The sequence below is a fragment of the Ammospiza nelsoni genome, chromosome 2 (assembly GCF_027579445.1).
Source record: "Ammospiza nelsoni isolate bAmmNel1 chromosome 2, bAmmNel1.pri, whole genome shotgun sequence".
Classification (NCBI taxonomy): domain Eukaryota; kingdom Metazoa; phylum Chordata; class Aves; order Passeriformes; family Passerellidae; genus Ammospiza; species Ammospiza nelsoni.
In genome coordinates, this window is record NC_080634.1 from 105260267 (window position 1) to 105277145 (window position 16879).

The window sequence follows — 16879 nt, forward strand, 5'->3', positions numbered from 1 at the left end:
TCCCAGCCCTTGTCTGCTTGGGTACATGTAGTGGCAGCAGCTGCAGCCTGGGCTGTGTGAGCACTCCTGGCAGGAGAGCTGGGCTCTGCCTTTGCCCTGGCTGGACAGAGCAGCCAGCACTCCCTGCACATGCCCAGCCCACCCTGGCCTGATTCCATGGTGATCCATGCATCCAGCACAAAAGCCCTACAGCTGGGAAACACACCTCAGGTCTAAGAGAAGGATAAGGACGTGGGGACTGGCCTCCCACAGTTCACTCATCTTTGAATGCATTTACCTGTAATTAGAAGGAGGATGAGTTTTTACAAGGATAGAGATGTAAGGTACAACCAGTGCTCTGAGACCACAGAGGAGAAAATTGACATTCTCCTGTATTGGGACACCACAGAGATCAAGTAAAGCTGCAGTGTTGAAGAAAAGCTGCGTGTCTCTGAAGCCAAGGTGCTTTTCACAAAAGCTGTTAGGATTCAGCTCTACCATCCTCTTTGATTTCCTAATTCACATTCATGCAAATGTTCTCCAAGACATGGACTGTTGGTGAGCAAAGTAAAGGTTACAGTGCAGTCAGCTGCTCTTACTGCATGGGACAATGAGATCCTGATGTCAGCTGATCACTGGAAGTCTTCCTGGAGTCTGTACAGTATTGTCATCACTGCTGTGATCACTGTCAGCAGCACCACCACACCACTCACTGAGCTGGACTTGGTCCCTCCATGTCCTGTAAGTATCAAGCTTATCCTTGGGATTGCGCCTGCACATGCTGATCCTTTTTCATTTATTCACAAGTTTTGAGAGTGGGAGAGCACCCATGTGTGAAGTGCAGCTGGAATTAATTGCACATGCCAAAGGATGAAGGATGGATGACAAACCCCCAGGTGTCTGGAGAGCTTTTTTCCCTCAATGATTCTGACTGAATAAAGCCATACTGGAGTGTGACAAAGGCATTGATGGAATGTGTGTCATTTACCCCCCTGATCTTCAGGAGTTACTGACTGATGTGTGACTAGCAAGCCTCTCTGATCACTTGTCAGGCTGATCTCAGAGCCAATCCATAGTGGCACTAGGTACTGGTGGCCCTGCTCACCAAAAAGGGAGAGAGACAACTCCCTCCACCAGACATGGTGTCTAAATTCCACTCCTGAAAGAAATTCCTAGGGTAGTTACAAAAACTGTGTATGCCAAATTTTCTTCCCCAGGCCAGAGTCCCTGCAGACCATGCAGGATTTCAGTCATCTCCCCTCTTTCCTGGTATGATCTGGATGCCAGCTGGGCATGCACATAAACTGTGGATAGCAGTGAGCCAAAACCTTCATCTCCAAGGACCTCTCCAAGAACTAATGTGTTGCCAGGCTTGCAAGGGCTTCTCAGGGGTGAAGAGAGAGACGAGAATCTTGACTTCATGATCAGAAGGCTGGATTTATTATTTTAAGATATATATTACATTAAGACTATACTAAAAGGAATAGAGACAAAAGTTCAGAAGCTGCTATGCTAAGAATAGAAAAAAAGGAATTAGAAAAAAAGGAATGAATCAACAAAGGAGCTCTCTCTCTGATCTGTCCCAGAGAGAGCTTGGCCCCTGATTGGCCCTTAATTGTAGACATGGAACATGGGCCAATCACAGGTGCACCTGTTGCATTTCACAGCAGTAGATAACCAGTGTTTACATTCTCTTTCTGGGTTCTCAGCTTCCCAGAAGAGGGAAAAATCCTAAAGAAAGGATTTTTCACAAAAGATGTCTGTGACACTAATGTACTATGAGCTCACTTTTATTAATTTTAATTTGGAGTTCTTATGACAGGAACAATGCAAATACTGACTCCTCATGGAAGTGCAAAAAAACCCCACACAGTATGTCTTGCCTGCACAGAAAAAACACACAGTATGCCCAAAACAGCTTGAAAGGCTGTTCTATATTCAGCAAGTTTATTTTGGTCTCATCTGTCTAGGATAAGGATTGACATAAGTGACTCTTGAAGGGAGTGACCACTCCTGCCCTGAGCCCAGCAGTGTGCAGCAGTGCAACAGCATCTCCCTGGTACAGCAGCTGAGTGCCCAGGGGGACCTTTGCACTTTGCCTGAAGTGGGAAAATCATTGCTGTGTGTTAGTTCTTCTGTCACACCCAAGAAAGGAAACCACAGACAAGTGAAGAAAAAGCAGGTGAAGAGGACAGATGGACCTGAAACTCTTTGGGAGGAAACACAAATTTTGAAATGTCTGAGAGCAACACAAGTTTTGAAATGTCTGAGAGTAACCTTCCTATTCTGCCAAGACTCACCTGCCCATTGGACATCCAGGTGGCTTCAGGGCAGGGGGTATCTCTCAGCAGAACCAGGGGGGATCTCTCAGCAGAATCTCAGCAGAATGTCTGACGCTGTAAATCAGGTCTGCAGCAGTGCCCCCGGGGCAGGCACACACCCTCCCCAGGAATGGGGTCAGCCAGAGGGGTGGGCTGGCAAAACCCCTCCTGCAGTAAAGAGAGAGCAGCCTTGGGGGCTGAGGGTGGGGAATACAGCTCAGCAGGATGCCAGGTTCTGACAGAAAATTCTTAGTCCTCACACACAAAAACCCAGTACAGCTGCACCTTGCTCTTTCATTTAAGAAAGCAGCACTGGTGTCAAGGAACCTCCTCTGATCCCAACAGAGCCATGTCCAAGGGGAGGATGCTAATGAGAGCTGAGGTTCAGTGAGAAATGTGGTTAAATGGAACTACCACACAATCGTGTCAGTTCCATATCCCAGCATTGAAAGGAGGAAGAGAATAAAAAATTATTGTATATGCCTCAATTTTTTTTTAAATTACAAGTAATGACATAGTTAATATTTTCTGGAGGTCAATCAAGGACATTAATACAGTGATTTAGGCCAGCTTGACCAAATTGAAAGGGTCTAACTATGGCTTCCCTACCTTCATCCTCTGCCAGTTTTCCTCTTTGCTGAACCATGGTCCAACAAACAAGTTACCACAAAGAAAATCTCCTGAATTTGCACTGTGAAAATGACAAATGCGGTCAGAAGAAACCTGATTTCAAAAGGTGATTAGGTTTATACATGTAGAGCAGTAGAGAATCTCTCTGCCTGCACCTTCATTTAGCTCACAGTAACATATGAATATGCCTACAGCCCTGACAAAAAAAAAAAGAAACCAAAACAAAATGAAACAAAAACAAAAACCACCAAAAGAAAAGTTAAAATATTAACTTCACAAATTAGACTGGAGGCAGACTTTCAGCCCATCATTATGCAGGCAGATACTATGCACTGCTGGTATAGCACTTCATTACAGCAGCTAAGTCAAAACTTCTAAAAAAAATTGGATTGTATTAGGTAAATTCTCCCATACTTCCCAACAGCAGCACCATAACATAATTTCCAGGGTTTGAAGATTGCATTTTCTGGGAAGAAAACACTCAAATTCAGGACATACCTTGAAATAGCCATATGCACTCACTTTTGACACACACCAGCTGTACATATAAAATAAACAGTCTGTGCACACAAACTGCACACCCTGATATTTCTGCTACTCCTGACTGTGGTTTATAGGCTGTAAGTTGAAAGTAGAAACATAATATGAAAGCAGTCACCATACAATCACCTGTCTCTTTTTCCCCAAGCAGGTTATTTGCCTTTGATGATATAAAATTGCTCTCAGAAGTCTAACAGATCTTCTGCACGGAGCTATATTTTGCAATTTTCTTCAAATGAACCTTATGGTTGAATAAGTGTTTTTCAGTCCAAAGTTTCCAGAGTTGTATGGAAATGGAGATTGGTTTTGGTTCCTTCAAAGCCAATAGAAATTTTGCCATCAACTCTGGAACAAGCAGAAGCAGAAACATAACTTTCTTAGCACAGAGAAGCTTGGGAGGCTCTCTCAGCTTAATTTTTCAATTATTATTTCAATTATATGCTGTCTTTCTCACCTGATATGCAGGGTATAATCAACTCCCAATGGTCCTGTTAGAATAAAGGTCATTTTAAAGATCAGACCCTTTACAACTGAGCCCTTATCTCCCAGAGAAGAGAGTCTGGTGAGTTTCTGCCTACAGCACTTTATTTTTAATGGGTTAACTCTTGCTGTGTAGAGATTGTCAGTGGCTTGTAAGGAGTGAGCAAGGGTGGGGAAGGGCAGCAATAATCTCTGCTGGGATGTTCCCATTCTGCAGCCTGCACTGATGCTTTAGGGAGCAGAGTCCTCAGGCACCAGTGTTATGGGGGTGCCCTGCTGATCTCACCTGGGTTACTCCAGAAGCAATATTGTTTCCTACTGCTTCAACTTCTGGAAATGTTTAATTAAATTTTTAATAACAATAATTAATTTTAAAAGGTGGATTTTTTTTCCCCTGCCTGTCAGATCAGGCATTCTCCTGATCTTCCTCTTGTTTTCAGAAAAGAGTTATTGGAGAAAATACTGAATTTCTGCAGCTTCTGGAACGGCAACACATTGCCATAAGTCCAGAAAAAAAAAATCATTGCAGAGAACTTAACTTCCTATAGGCTATCTGTGGTTTCCCATGTACTGAAATTCTCAACTGAAAAGACAAACAAGAGGATAAATAGGCATAGCTAAGCATCAGAAACAAAAGTATTCAGATCACTTTCAAAGGCAGAAAGAGCAGTGAGAAGCCAAGGTCCCATCAGGCAGCTAAACAATCCTAATGGCCACTGCTCCTCATGGCAGTGTCCTTCCTACTCACTAAAATGCTGTGATTCTGTCATCAAGGTGACACCAAACTGTTGGATTTGCTCAGGACAGTGCAAGGGGCACTTCTGAAACACTCAGAAGGTGCTGGAGACTGCCCTCCCATGAGGCCACTACTGTAAGGCACTGCAGTCAATAAATCCTTTTGCTCTTAATTGTTTGGTTTTCTCTTAGAAACAAATATTTACCAGCTTCTGGTTTGGACAGTGTTCTAAAGGTCACAAATGCTATCTCCAAGGGGAGCCAGGCTATTCAACGTTCAGCTATTTAACCTTGGCTTCCTGGGGCAGCCTGCACTGCCATAAAAGCAGGCATCACTATGGGATGAATGTGCAGGGATGGGAGGTAAAGTTCTTCTCCCCTTGGCCCACCTCAGCATGTTATTTTTAAAAGCTTATGTGTTCAGTGATGAAAATAGACCTCTTCTTTCTGCTTATCCTTTTGGGTGGGTTTAATATGTTGGGTGATAATGGTACGCCAGGAAATTAGAATTACTTTCTCATTTAAAAAATGTGGATGGAGGGAGGAGAAAAGGATTTTCTTGTGATTGTTATTAGTAGTGAAAATTTGTATTAGGAATAAAAAAGGCTTCATGTTCTCCAAAACAACTTTAGTCCTTCTACATCCCCTACACTATAGGTGGGAAGCTGTAGCTCCAGCAAAGCTTCAACTCAGCTACTGGTCTCAGCTTCCTAAGACTATTCAGACATGAAATTATCTCTATCAGTATTACTTATACCTACCTTTCACTTCATCATGACCAAAAATTCCAACCAGGAGAATCGCTGGGGAAGGTATAATCCAACTTTGTGCCTTGACTCTTTTCAGCATAATTTCTAATTACACCAATCACTGCACACTCGTTTGGGCTCCTCACTTGTGAAGGTAAAAAAATGTGTTCTGAGCTGCACTTTCTGCATGGTGAAGTGGTTTGGGGTTTGACTTCTAAACTTTGGTCATCTATCCTCTTCCTTTTTTCCTTGTTTTGGTTTTGATCTGTTCTCTAGTGGCATTAGAGAAGGTGGAGCCTTCTCTCCATCCTTCTCTGGACTGGGAACCACTAGCTCTTCTGAGTGTGAGCCTTCTTGCTTGGGTTCAGCAAGAACCAGCTCACTTTCCTTTAAGACTCATTATTTTTGTCATCTGACCTAGAAAAATCACAAGAGACCAAGGTCCCCCCTTGCACGTAGATCAGTCATGCCTTGGGAAATACAGGGTTTGCTGTCTCACCTCAGGGAGGGAAATTGATATGGTTGTCATAATTTTCCAATTTGCATATGCAGGCCAATAATAACAGCTTTAAATCAGGTAAGAATTTCTAAAAGTAAAGATAACAAAAGGCTAGGACAAGTTGCCTAGGGAGGTTGTGAGGTTACCATCGTGCATGGCATCATCTCTAAAATGTGCTGCAAAAAATATATTCCTTACAAATCTGCCTGGAGGCAAGGAGATGGATTAGATGGCATTTTGAACCTCTCTGAGGGCTGTACTTAAGGATCTTCTGCTTCTAATAAGTGTTCAGTCACAAAGTCCTCAGGCTTTGGTGATTCACACAAGTGATTTTCTAAATAGAGGTGCTTTACTGAAAAACAAAAGCTTTAAATAGGAGAAAGCCTGGGATGCATGCTAGTGTGTGGTGCTTAGGAGACATCATAATTGCTGTTTGCAAAATTTATAAAGCATGTCAGCAAGCTGAAAATGTACAGGACAGAGGGCATGCAAAGGGTCTGCCTGAAAGCACAGCCTCTCTTCACAGGAGGAGCCATTGGAAGGCCAGTGCCCAACATCACTGCTCCTTATAAAGCTGCTTCCCAGAGATGTCATGACTTGAGAACTTCTGCTGAGACAGATCCATAAAAATGTATTTTTGACAACTGAATGCAATAGTGTGGAAATTAACTCCACCATCACTGATGTCAGAGCTAGTTTTTTCTTGTTATTTCTCCTACATGTCATAAAGATGAATAAAACAGGTAATTTTCTTTTTTAGATTGGTAGAGGAGAAGTATTTCTTGCTCTGGATATTAGTAATTTGTATATCCAGATGTCACTTTCTTCTCCCTTTTCTTGAGAGGGAACAAGGTGTGCAAAATATCACTAAGCCAAAAAAAAACCAACAAGCAAGACTAACAACAGCCATCTGCTTCTGATTCATGCTGTTCCATACCAAGCTGAAAGAGGTGCAGCACAGAGACCCCCCTTGAAGAACTGGAAGCTGCTCTTGGTAAAGGTTTGCCAGACAATGCAACAGCAGTGAGACTGCTGGGGTACAATGAGACAAATTCTGGAGGAATTGTCTCCACACTGACATAGATTGTGTTTCCTGAAATCCTGCAATGCAAAACCACTTCCCCATGATGCTGGTTCACTTCTGCTCCAGCAGGACAGAATGACCTCACAGAGGAAATCACAGCCACACTAAAGCTCACGGAGGGATGAGACAGTCCCAGCTTTGTGGGAAAGGACTGGAAATCCGGGCACTGGGCTTTTCCCTGAGAGGTGTGAGGAGCTCCCTGAAGGACAGCAGGGCAGGAAGCCCCAACCAAGCAGGCTAGATGGTACCATCCCAGGAGAGGGTAGCAGAGCTGGCAGAGCTACCAGAGCCTGGGTCTTGCTGAAGGGAAGGGGAGGGAAGGAGAGGAGAGTTCCTGGCCTGCCTCCACCGCAGCAGGAAGGGGTTTTGGAGGCTGTGGTCCCACTTCATGTCCTTCTGGATCAGGCTCCTCCAGAACTCCTGACCTGCTGGGGCTCTGTTCCAGGTGGAGGCTGGTGGTAAATCCATGGTGCACAGCAGCAGAGCTTCACCTGCAGCTGACCTGGCCTTTGGGTTTAGGTGAGAACAACTGATTTCAGCTGCCTGGCTGGATGTGTGGCATACGCAGAGCACGTTCCTCTCCTCTCAAAGGCAAGGGAAGATCCCACACATCCCATTTGAGTCATGACTATATGAATTTGATGTCAAGTGAATTTTCTCAACTCTGTGGTGCCGTCCAGTATCATTTTCCTAATCTCTACAGAGCTCTTACCCCTCACACTGCCCCACCTGTTTGCCCTTACTGTGAGGATGCTCAGTAACATTTTATTGTAGAAACAGCCATAGCAGGGAGTTAAGGGGTGGCCTCATTCAGAGGTATTAGTGGCTGAGTCACTGGGATGTCATTCAGGCATGGGGACAGACTGTGAAGGCCTTCAGATCACATGCGTGCATGACATTTAGAAGAGGTGGGTGACCTCACAGGAGATTATCTGTGAGCTCTAAATTGGCCATAGAAAGTGGCATTGGAGGCCTTCATTTGCCCTCGATAACCTTCAGCAATAAAAACAGAGGATGAGCATATGGATGTGCATGCAGGGAGCATACAACAAGTGCCGAGAACGTTGTGAAGGCCAGAGGGCTGGTAAACCATACCCCAGCTCCAGGGACACGTGTCTGTCATGGAAAGAGGGAGGAGGAGGACACTCTGTGCTTCACAGGGCAGAGGAGTTTATTGGTTTTATTTGATTTTGTGTCTGTGTACATTTGCTACCTGTCTGTGCAATAAGACATTTAAGAAATTGTGGTTTTTACCTAGTTTCTGTAGGAAAGCACAAATCTGGATATTCCTCTGACCCTTGTAATTCTAGGGATCATTGTAATTCATCAGGTCAGGGCCAGGCTTGTCAGCAATGGTGACAGCAACCAGCAACACTGAGAAGCAGAGCCCTATTTATTCAAACTTTGCTGTTTCCTCCATTCCTCACCAGTGTCTCCAAATCAGCACCTCAGCACACACAAGCACTCTTGGGGGGAAGGAAGGAGAAAGATGGTTTTCCTAAGTTGAGTAACAATAATGATCCAAAGGGACTTAAGGTTTGTCTTCAAGTCTTTGGCCTCCTCTAAGCATTTTTCTCTCATGGTTCAATACAGCCCATATCTTTCACCAACCTGCTGGACCTGCTCAGGTGAACCTGCTGCATTATCTGTTTGAAAATTTGGGAAGAAAGAAGTGGTATGGCAGCAGGGATTTTAGAATCACAGAATCATAAAATTGTTTAATTTGGAAAAGACAGGATCACTAAGTCCAATCTTTAACTCAGCACTAAGTTCACCACTAAACAGTGTCCATTGACCTTCTTGGACTCACTCCAGCCCCTCAATGTCCTTCCTGTAGTGAGAGCCCCAGAACTGGGCACAGGATTTGAGGTGTGGCCTCACCAGTGCTGAGTACAGGGGGACAATCCCTGCCTTGGTCCTGCTGCCACACTGTTGCTGACCCAGGCCAGGATCCATTGGCCTTCCTGGCCCCCTGGATGCATGTTGGTTCATTCTCAGGCGCTGTTGACCAACACCCCCAGGCTGACCTGTTACACCACACAGCTTTCCATCCTTTTTTCTCCAAGTCCGGAGTGTTGCCTTGGGTTGTTGTGACACAGGTGAAAGACCTGACAGTTTCCCTTACTGAACCTCATAGAGTTGGCCTCAGCCCATCAATCCAGCCTGTCCACATCCCTCTGCAGAGCCTTCCTGCCCTCCAGCAGATCAACACTCCCACCCAGCTTGATGTCATCAACAAATTCTGCTGAACAGGACTGGCTCCATAGCTGAGCCCTAGGGATACCAGTTGTGACCAGCTGTCCTCTCAAAGTCAAAGGTGGCAGTTCTGCTGACCCCCCTCCTTATGTCTCTAAGAATCAAAAACTTTTATTGTTTCATGATGGCTTTGCCCGAGACACCCTCCAACCATCACATCACCCATGAGTCCTCTGTCCACAAACAACAGTTCCCCCAGGGCACCTCCCCTGGGCAGCTCACTCACCAGCTGGTCAAGCAGTCTTCCACACACTCGAGGAACCTCCTGGACTTTTTCCTCTCTGCTGGAGTGTATTTCCAGCAGACAACTGGAAAGTTGAAGGCCCCCATGAGAAAAAAGGCCAGTGATCGTGAGACTTCTCCCAACTGCTTATATTTCATCTGTCTTATAAGGATACTTAATCTGCCTTACCTGAAATAAATCTTCTCCCTGCCCCTTTTCTCAAAAGAGTAACCTAACCTAGGCTGTCTTCTGCCTCCCAGCCCCACCTTCCCCATCCCATTTTCTATGGTTCATCCCTCTTGCACTATTCTCCTGCACTTGATGTGTTGGGTTTGCATTAGCCTGGCTTTCCTGGTAGCAGGAAGGCCACAGAAATGGCTGTGAGAAGCTGCTGGAAGCTTCCACTATGTCTGGCAGAGCCAATCCCTGCTGGATCCAAAGATGGACGGGCTGCTGGTCAAGGCTGGTCCAATTAGAGATGGTGGGAACATCTCTGTGATAACATATTTAAGAAATCAAAACAAAAGTTGCGCCACAGTTGTAATTTTTGGCCAGAGAAGAGCAAGGTGAGAACATGTGAGAGTAACAACTCTGCAGACACCAAGGTCAGTGAAGAAAGAAGGGCAGGAGGGGCTCCGAGTGCTGAGCAGAGATTCCCCTGCAGCCCCTGGTGCAGCCCATGCTGAAGCAGCTGTGCCCCTGCAGCCCATGGGGATCCACAGGGATGCAGAGATCCACCTGCAGCCCATGGGGGAGCCCCACACCAGAGCAGGAGGATGCCTGAGAGGAGGCTGTCATCCTGTGGGAGACCTGTGGAGAGAGGGTCCCTGCTCCTAGGCTGGAGGAACCTGTCCTTGGAGGGCTGCACCCTGTGGAAGAGTGACCCACACCCCAGCAGCGTGAGGGGGATTGGTGTCCATGGGATGGGTTCATGCTGGAGAAGTTCATGGAGAGCTGTCTGCCATGGGAGGGACCCCAGGGTGCAGCAGGGGAATGACTCCTCTCCCTGAGCAGAGGGAGAAGCCACGGGAGATAAACAGATCATAATCCCATTCCCTGTCTCCCTGCACTGCTGGAGTAGGAGGTGGAGCTGAAAGGAGGGAGGGGTGGGTGGAAGGTGTTTTTAAGGGTTTACTTTACTTCTCATTATCCCACTCTGATTTTGTTAGCAAAATCAGCTAAAAAAATCAGCTAGCAAGGGCAAAACAGGCTCAACTTCATATCTCTAAGTTGAGCCTGTTTTGCCCTTGATGGTATTTGATGAGTGATCTCTCCCAGTCCTTATCTCAACTCATGAACCCTTCATTATATTTTCTCTCCTCAGTCCAGCTGCAGAGCAGACTGAGTGAGCTGCTTTGGTGGGTGCCTGGCAGCTGCCCAGTGTCAACCCATGACATCTACTCATATGGATCCTCCTCATGCCCAAAAAAATGTGTGAATCCTGCCCCTTGTGCCCAAACTTGCCTCACAGGTTTGACAGCTATGTGCTAAGGATAGAAGATCCAGGGCTTGGATTGTCAATCTCCTGTTGGAAGGGAGATGTGTTATGGACCACTAAAACCCTGCAATGGTTCAGCTAGGAAAGAAAGTATTAGATGGAAGTGAAATACCCCTGCATCAGATGAAGATCATTCTCAACAGAAACTATTGCAGTACCTGTAAAAAACATTCACTGTGGATGCAGCATGTATAAGAAAGACAAATTTAATTCCAGTTTCACTAAAGATACAGTGGACTAAATCCCTTTTCACAGTATGATATCCAGACAGAATCAAATGTGATTAGTTACCAGACAAGATTTACTATCCACCAGTGCTTAAGAAACCCCCAGTTGGTATCAGGGCCAGAGAACTCTCACTTCACTTGCGCTTGCAGTCAGTCACCAATCTTCTGCAGGATGCCTTTGAAAGCATCCACCTCACAGATTACTGCAAAGTAATGTAGTGGGAAGTAAATAGAACATATGGATAGGTGGGCTTACTTTATAAATGGCTTGAAACTTCTTCCAAAGACACAGGAGAACTGGATTTTACCAGGTTTGACTCTTCTTATATCCAACCCTCAGGGGTTTTTTTTGTCTCTGCAGAATATTTCATCTTGGGGATGCAGTATTTTTTGAGGACTGAAAACCTGGCTTTAGGGGAAGTTTTCTTTGTAATTATTTATGCACCAGTAGTACTAGGCAGCCCATGTACCAAAATTAGGATCTTTTTTCCAAGTGCATTATTTAATCTGCAAAAACTCACTTGAATTAAATATGCACACATTAGAGAAACTGGGACTTAGTCACAAGGGCAAAAGAAAATTGTTTCAATATTCTGTCCCTGAAGCTAAAGAAAAGATACAACTATTTTTCTTGGATCCTCTTCCGTGATTCTCTTCGCTCAACATCAAATTTTTATAATAAAAAATGGTCAAAGTGCCAGATTTTTTAATGCCTTCACATAAATAATTTACAGATTGCATAAAACAAGAGATAAATAAAAGGACCTTCTTCATCACCCTTGTGAGTACACTGAGCACAGTCCTGGTGAGATGCCATTGAACCCAGTGAACTGTGCCTCCAGAATCTGATTTGGGTAACTCACATCCATAAACACAATTGCATATAACTACAGATGTTATACTGATACAATATGTAAAGCAGTACAGCGGGGAAGAACTGCTTGCTTTTTTTTTTTCTTAGCTGCTTGCTTTTACTACTAGCTTACACCACCACAGAAAAGATAAAACTGCCAGTTTAATTCTATAATTCAAATTAATGCATAAATCCAAGCCTCCAGAGTTTTAAGACAAATAACACTATTTGCCTCAGAAATGCAGAAGCAATATGATCTTTTAACTGAAAGTGATTAAACCAGAGTAACCAATGGAGATACATTCAAACTCCCCAAAATTTTCAAGAACAGTAATTATTATTTTACCTCTATCTTTACCTCTAAGCTAAATGTGTTTGGATTTTTCTGTGCAGATAACCAGAAAAATCATTAAAGTGTGGTTTTGTTCACTAGCCAGTGAATAAAGATCTCTTCCCAGATGTGTTGTGGTCTTGCTGCCTCATTAGACAAAACCCTTTGCTGTGGGCACTGCATGACACCTATTTCTGTTTTTTCTAACAGAACATGTTGTCACAACATCGTTGAGCAATTCCTCTTAAATTAACAAAATCTCGTTTTTGGCATTAGGAGAAAAATTTTTCAATGCAGAGCTCTGGATAGGGAGTTAACAAAGGAAACTCTCCCCCAGCTTTCATGCCCAGTGCTTGGTGACACAGGGGCAGAACTGTCCCTCTGATTCAGTCTCACACCAGCACCACAAGGAGATGGCACAGGCACAGAGATGGCTGAAATCCAGGTCATCATTTTGCTTTGTGTCATGGGTCTCCTTCTGGAAGGGTCAGGCACAGGGGTGGAGGGGAGCTTGTCTCTCTGTGTTTGCTTTGGTGCAGCCATTGCTCTGGCTCCGCTCTCTAGGGGTGGTCACCAGGGAGGTGCTCACACACTGACCCTGTCAGTGAGCTTGGCTCACTCCCACAGGACAGGGCATGATTTTAGCATGATCTGTTATTACGTGTGCTCATTCTTCACTGTAAGACCTCAGTCCTTCCCTAAATTTGTGCCAGACTCTAACATCTGGGGGATGGAATGTCCCATGCCAGAAGCACTAGGCTGCAGAGCTGCCTGGGACAGCTTTCACTGGCCTGTGTGCACCCTACAGTCAGAACCTTTAATAAGGCTTAGATGAAAAATAACCTCACTAGCACAGGATGGTTCAGGCCAGCTGTAAACTGTTTGCTAGCTGAGACAGAATCTTCACAGCCACCTTTTTTCCTAGTGCTTGGTTGCTAATTTCATGTTCTATTAAGGATTTCTTGTAGTCCTTAGACTTAACTCAGGGTTCTCACTGATCCCCACTCCCCACTAGTTGTCAGTCTCAAGGGAGTGTAAAAATTTTAATTTAAAATAAAGACAAAGCTCAGAAAAAGTATTCTTTGCCTCTGACTGGTCCCTCCCCACTCTGAAGATGTTTCAGTGGCCCCCAGTGGTACCCCTCTATCTGGTAGCAAGGATTTGAAATCTGGCAAAGGAACCACGCTCCTCTGTCAGGGGTAGGTTTTCTTTCTTTCACCTACACATTCAGGTGTGAAGACTGGAATGTAGCCCCAACTCTCTCCATCCCCTGGAATTTATACTGTGAATTTTCCTAACTATAAAAGCAGGAGGGAAATGAGGCTTTACCTTCCCCCAGTTCTCTAAAATTAGTATTTTTAAGTGAGTAAAGAAAACAAAAGCCAAGGCCCTGACTCATCTCACCTTCAGTGTGCTTTTGGATCAATGTGTTTTCTCCTTTTTATCCTTTCCAGACTGGTAGGAACAATGCAGTCCAATATCAGTGACTGATAATGCAGTGTTGGGGAAAACTGTTGATTTTTGATTGAACAGACATGTTAATCTCATTGTGATGTAAATGAAAACTGCCCCTGATACATTCCATCTCTTGACATTTCCATTTCAACCTGTCCTTCAGGGATGCTCACCTTCAAGAAATGCATTAAAGGAAATCAGAGCATATAAGGATGAAGCAGGACAGTAATCAATGTTGATATTGCATATTCAAAGCAAAAAGTACAATAATGTCATTTTAATTGAGCTGCAGAGAGTACAGCTCCTTTCTAATTTCCTGTACAAAGTAATGCAAATATATGGAAACTTGAAATTCAAAAATCATTTCAGTTAGCTCTGGTATTATCTGATAGAGCAAACAAGAATTAGATGGATGTCATTGTAAGTAATATTCAACTTGAAATCTGTTTTCTAACCAGAATAATTATCTTTATTTTATTTGAATAAACAAGAGCCAGGCAGAGAGTTTCAGAGTATGTAGAATAGTTTCAATCAACATTAGAAGAATATTATTAAAAACAGCTCCTCATATCCCTTTACAGCAAGTAACATAAAAGAGACCATGGAGACACAGTGTATTAAATTTCTCTTACAATAAGATCTCATTTCCAAAAATGGAATATGCATCAGTGTTCTTTTATGCACAGTCCATATACTGCAAGCATCAAGGATTAATCACTCTGTGTAATGGGTGCTGTGATCACACATTACTTTAGCCCAGCATCCATGTTCCAGTGTCCCCTTTTGATTTGAGTTTTGAAGATAATGATCCTTCAAGCTGTATTCATGAACATGTTCCATCAAGGCTGGATGACTCTTTATTTGAATAAAGGTTGCAGGTTTTCTGTCAGCTACCTCACATCTTGTATATTCATTGTATAAAGGCGATGCATAAGTATCAGAACAGCAGTGCATTTTAGATTCCAGAGGAAAAGAAATACTTGTCTCTACAACAAAGGAAGAATTTAGCTCAACTCACCAGAAAGACCATTGCTTTTAATATTTTAATTTCCTTTATTACACATGATGCATGATTCCTCTTCTATAACTAGGAGCTCACAGCAGAACATAAGATGTTATATCACTCATTTATTCTGCACTTTGTGAATTAATTTTAAAACTCTTTTGTACACATTGACATTTTTCAAAAAGAAAGAAACCAAATTAATTGAAAATAATGATGTAATTATTTTAAGTTTTTTCTATTTTTGCTCAAACTTCAAATTACACTACTCCCCATTCTCAGGTCAAAATCATTCCTGTACATACACATATTCATTGCTAGTTGCTTTGTTCTATTTCAGCACTACTTTCCTATGTTAAACAAAATGGACAAGGAGAAAGCATTGATATAAATGTACAAAGAAGATGATTCTTATGGGGTATTGAAGAGTTGGGAAGTTCATAGTCTTCATACAAATATATAAAATATTTGAAATTTCCTCCATTCGTTGGAATCCATTCCGTTTCACTTGTCAGACCTGTGCAACAAAGACAAGACCAGAAATTAATCATTATCAGTGCACTCACAGGTATTTTCAGATCATGCAGAAAAGCTGTGAGGGGGATGACACTCCCCACACCTGCAATTTTTCCTTCTCTGACTGTTGAAGTGAGGGGGAGAACGACGATCCTATAATGCATCGAACTCCAAATTTATTGATCGATCAGTCAGTTTAAGTAATAGTGTTAATGAACTTCATGCATATTCCAAAATACAGCTTTATGATAGGCTAACAGAGAAAACTCTAACCACTCCTTTTGTTTTACCATACCGTTGATTGTTTACATCAAACAAAATCAGTGTTCTCACTGTGATACGAACGGTTCTCAAAACTTCCATAACTGTTCCCAGGGTGCCATCTTTTCCCAGAGAGGATGTTACCTTTGTTATGGGAAGACTGCCTGAGAACTTTACTGTTTATGCAAGGATGCCTGAGAGAGACTAATTGTTTATAGAAGTCAGGCTGGAAACTGCTTTGAAACTGCTTCACAGCTACCTGTTACTTTTCTCTCAGCTGCATGGCTTCGTGGCCTTTTTCCTCAAGCCATGCCTGAACTAAACTCCCGACATCTGACAGCACTTGTTTACAGCCAGGCTTAGGAAATACAAATCTTTGTGATCCAGTAGCTCTTCCCACCTGCTCTCCAGATCTCTGTCTGATGAAACTTCATGATTCTGTCAAGACTTGAGGCCTCTAAAGCCTTGAGTGTTGCCCTTGGTACAGGGTGCTGGGGCTCTGCCCTATCCCACCCCACCCCATCCCATCCCATCCCATCCCATCCCATCCCATCCCATCCCATCCCATCCCACCCCATCCCACCCCATCCCATCCCATCCCATCCCACCCCATCCCACCCCATCCAGCAGAGCCTGGGGCAGGCAGGTCCAGCCCTGCACAGACCCTGAGTGGGGCTCAGCCCCAGGGAAGCTCTGCCACTGCTCCAGCAGGCACAGGAGGCAAATCCTGCCCTGTGGCTGTGCAGTGTGGCTGTGCTGCAGGGAGCAGGGATGCATCAATTCATAAAAATCAAAATGGTATTTAATTTTACCATTAAATAATACTTACTGATATATACATATATATGTCTGTGCATTTTTAATTTTTTAACTGCTTTGGTTATCCCCTTCTCTTGCCTTTTCTGTTCTACCCATTAGAGTCTTCACTGGTGAGACTCCACACTCCATCCAAACTGGATAGTCCTGGGAAATTTTTAGCCTCTCTTCTTTTGGTAGTAACTACTTTTGTCACAGCTCCACTTCTCCCTATTTCTGCTTTAATTCTCATGACGGACCAGCACTAAGGACAGTATTCTAGAAATAGTAGCAAAGAATCTTCTGTGTTCTTTTCCCACTTATTTCTTTATTTATCTAAAGCAAGGTTGAGGGGGTACTTAGCTTCTGTCTGGGGAGTGATGAGCAATTTCCTTTGACCCACCTACAGACTTTTTTCTGCACAGTCACAGCTAATTTGAAGCC

The 16879-nt window shown here is 43.7% G+C and overlaps 1 protein-coding gene across 1 annotated transcript in view; it reads right to left on the bottom strand.

Annotated features, from left to right (window-relative positions):
• Positions 1-14306: 14306 nt before the first annotated feature.
• SMPX (small muscle protein X-linked) overlaps positions 14307-16879 on the bottom strand; it is a 41762-nt gene continuing 39189 nt past the window's right edge. Inside the window, exon 5 of the mRNA XM_059465813.1 lies at positions 14307-15380. The gene's annotated coding sequence lies outside the window, so the exon portion shown is untranslated. The remainder of the gene's footprint in view (positions 15381-16879) is intronic.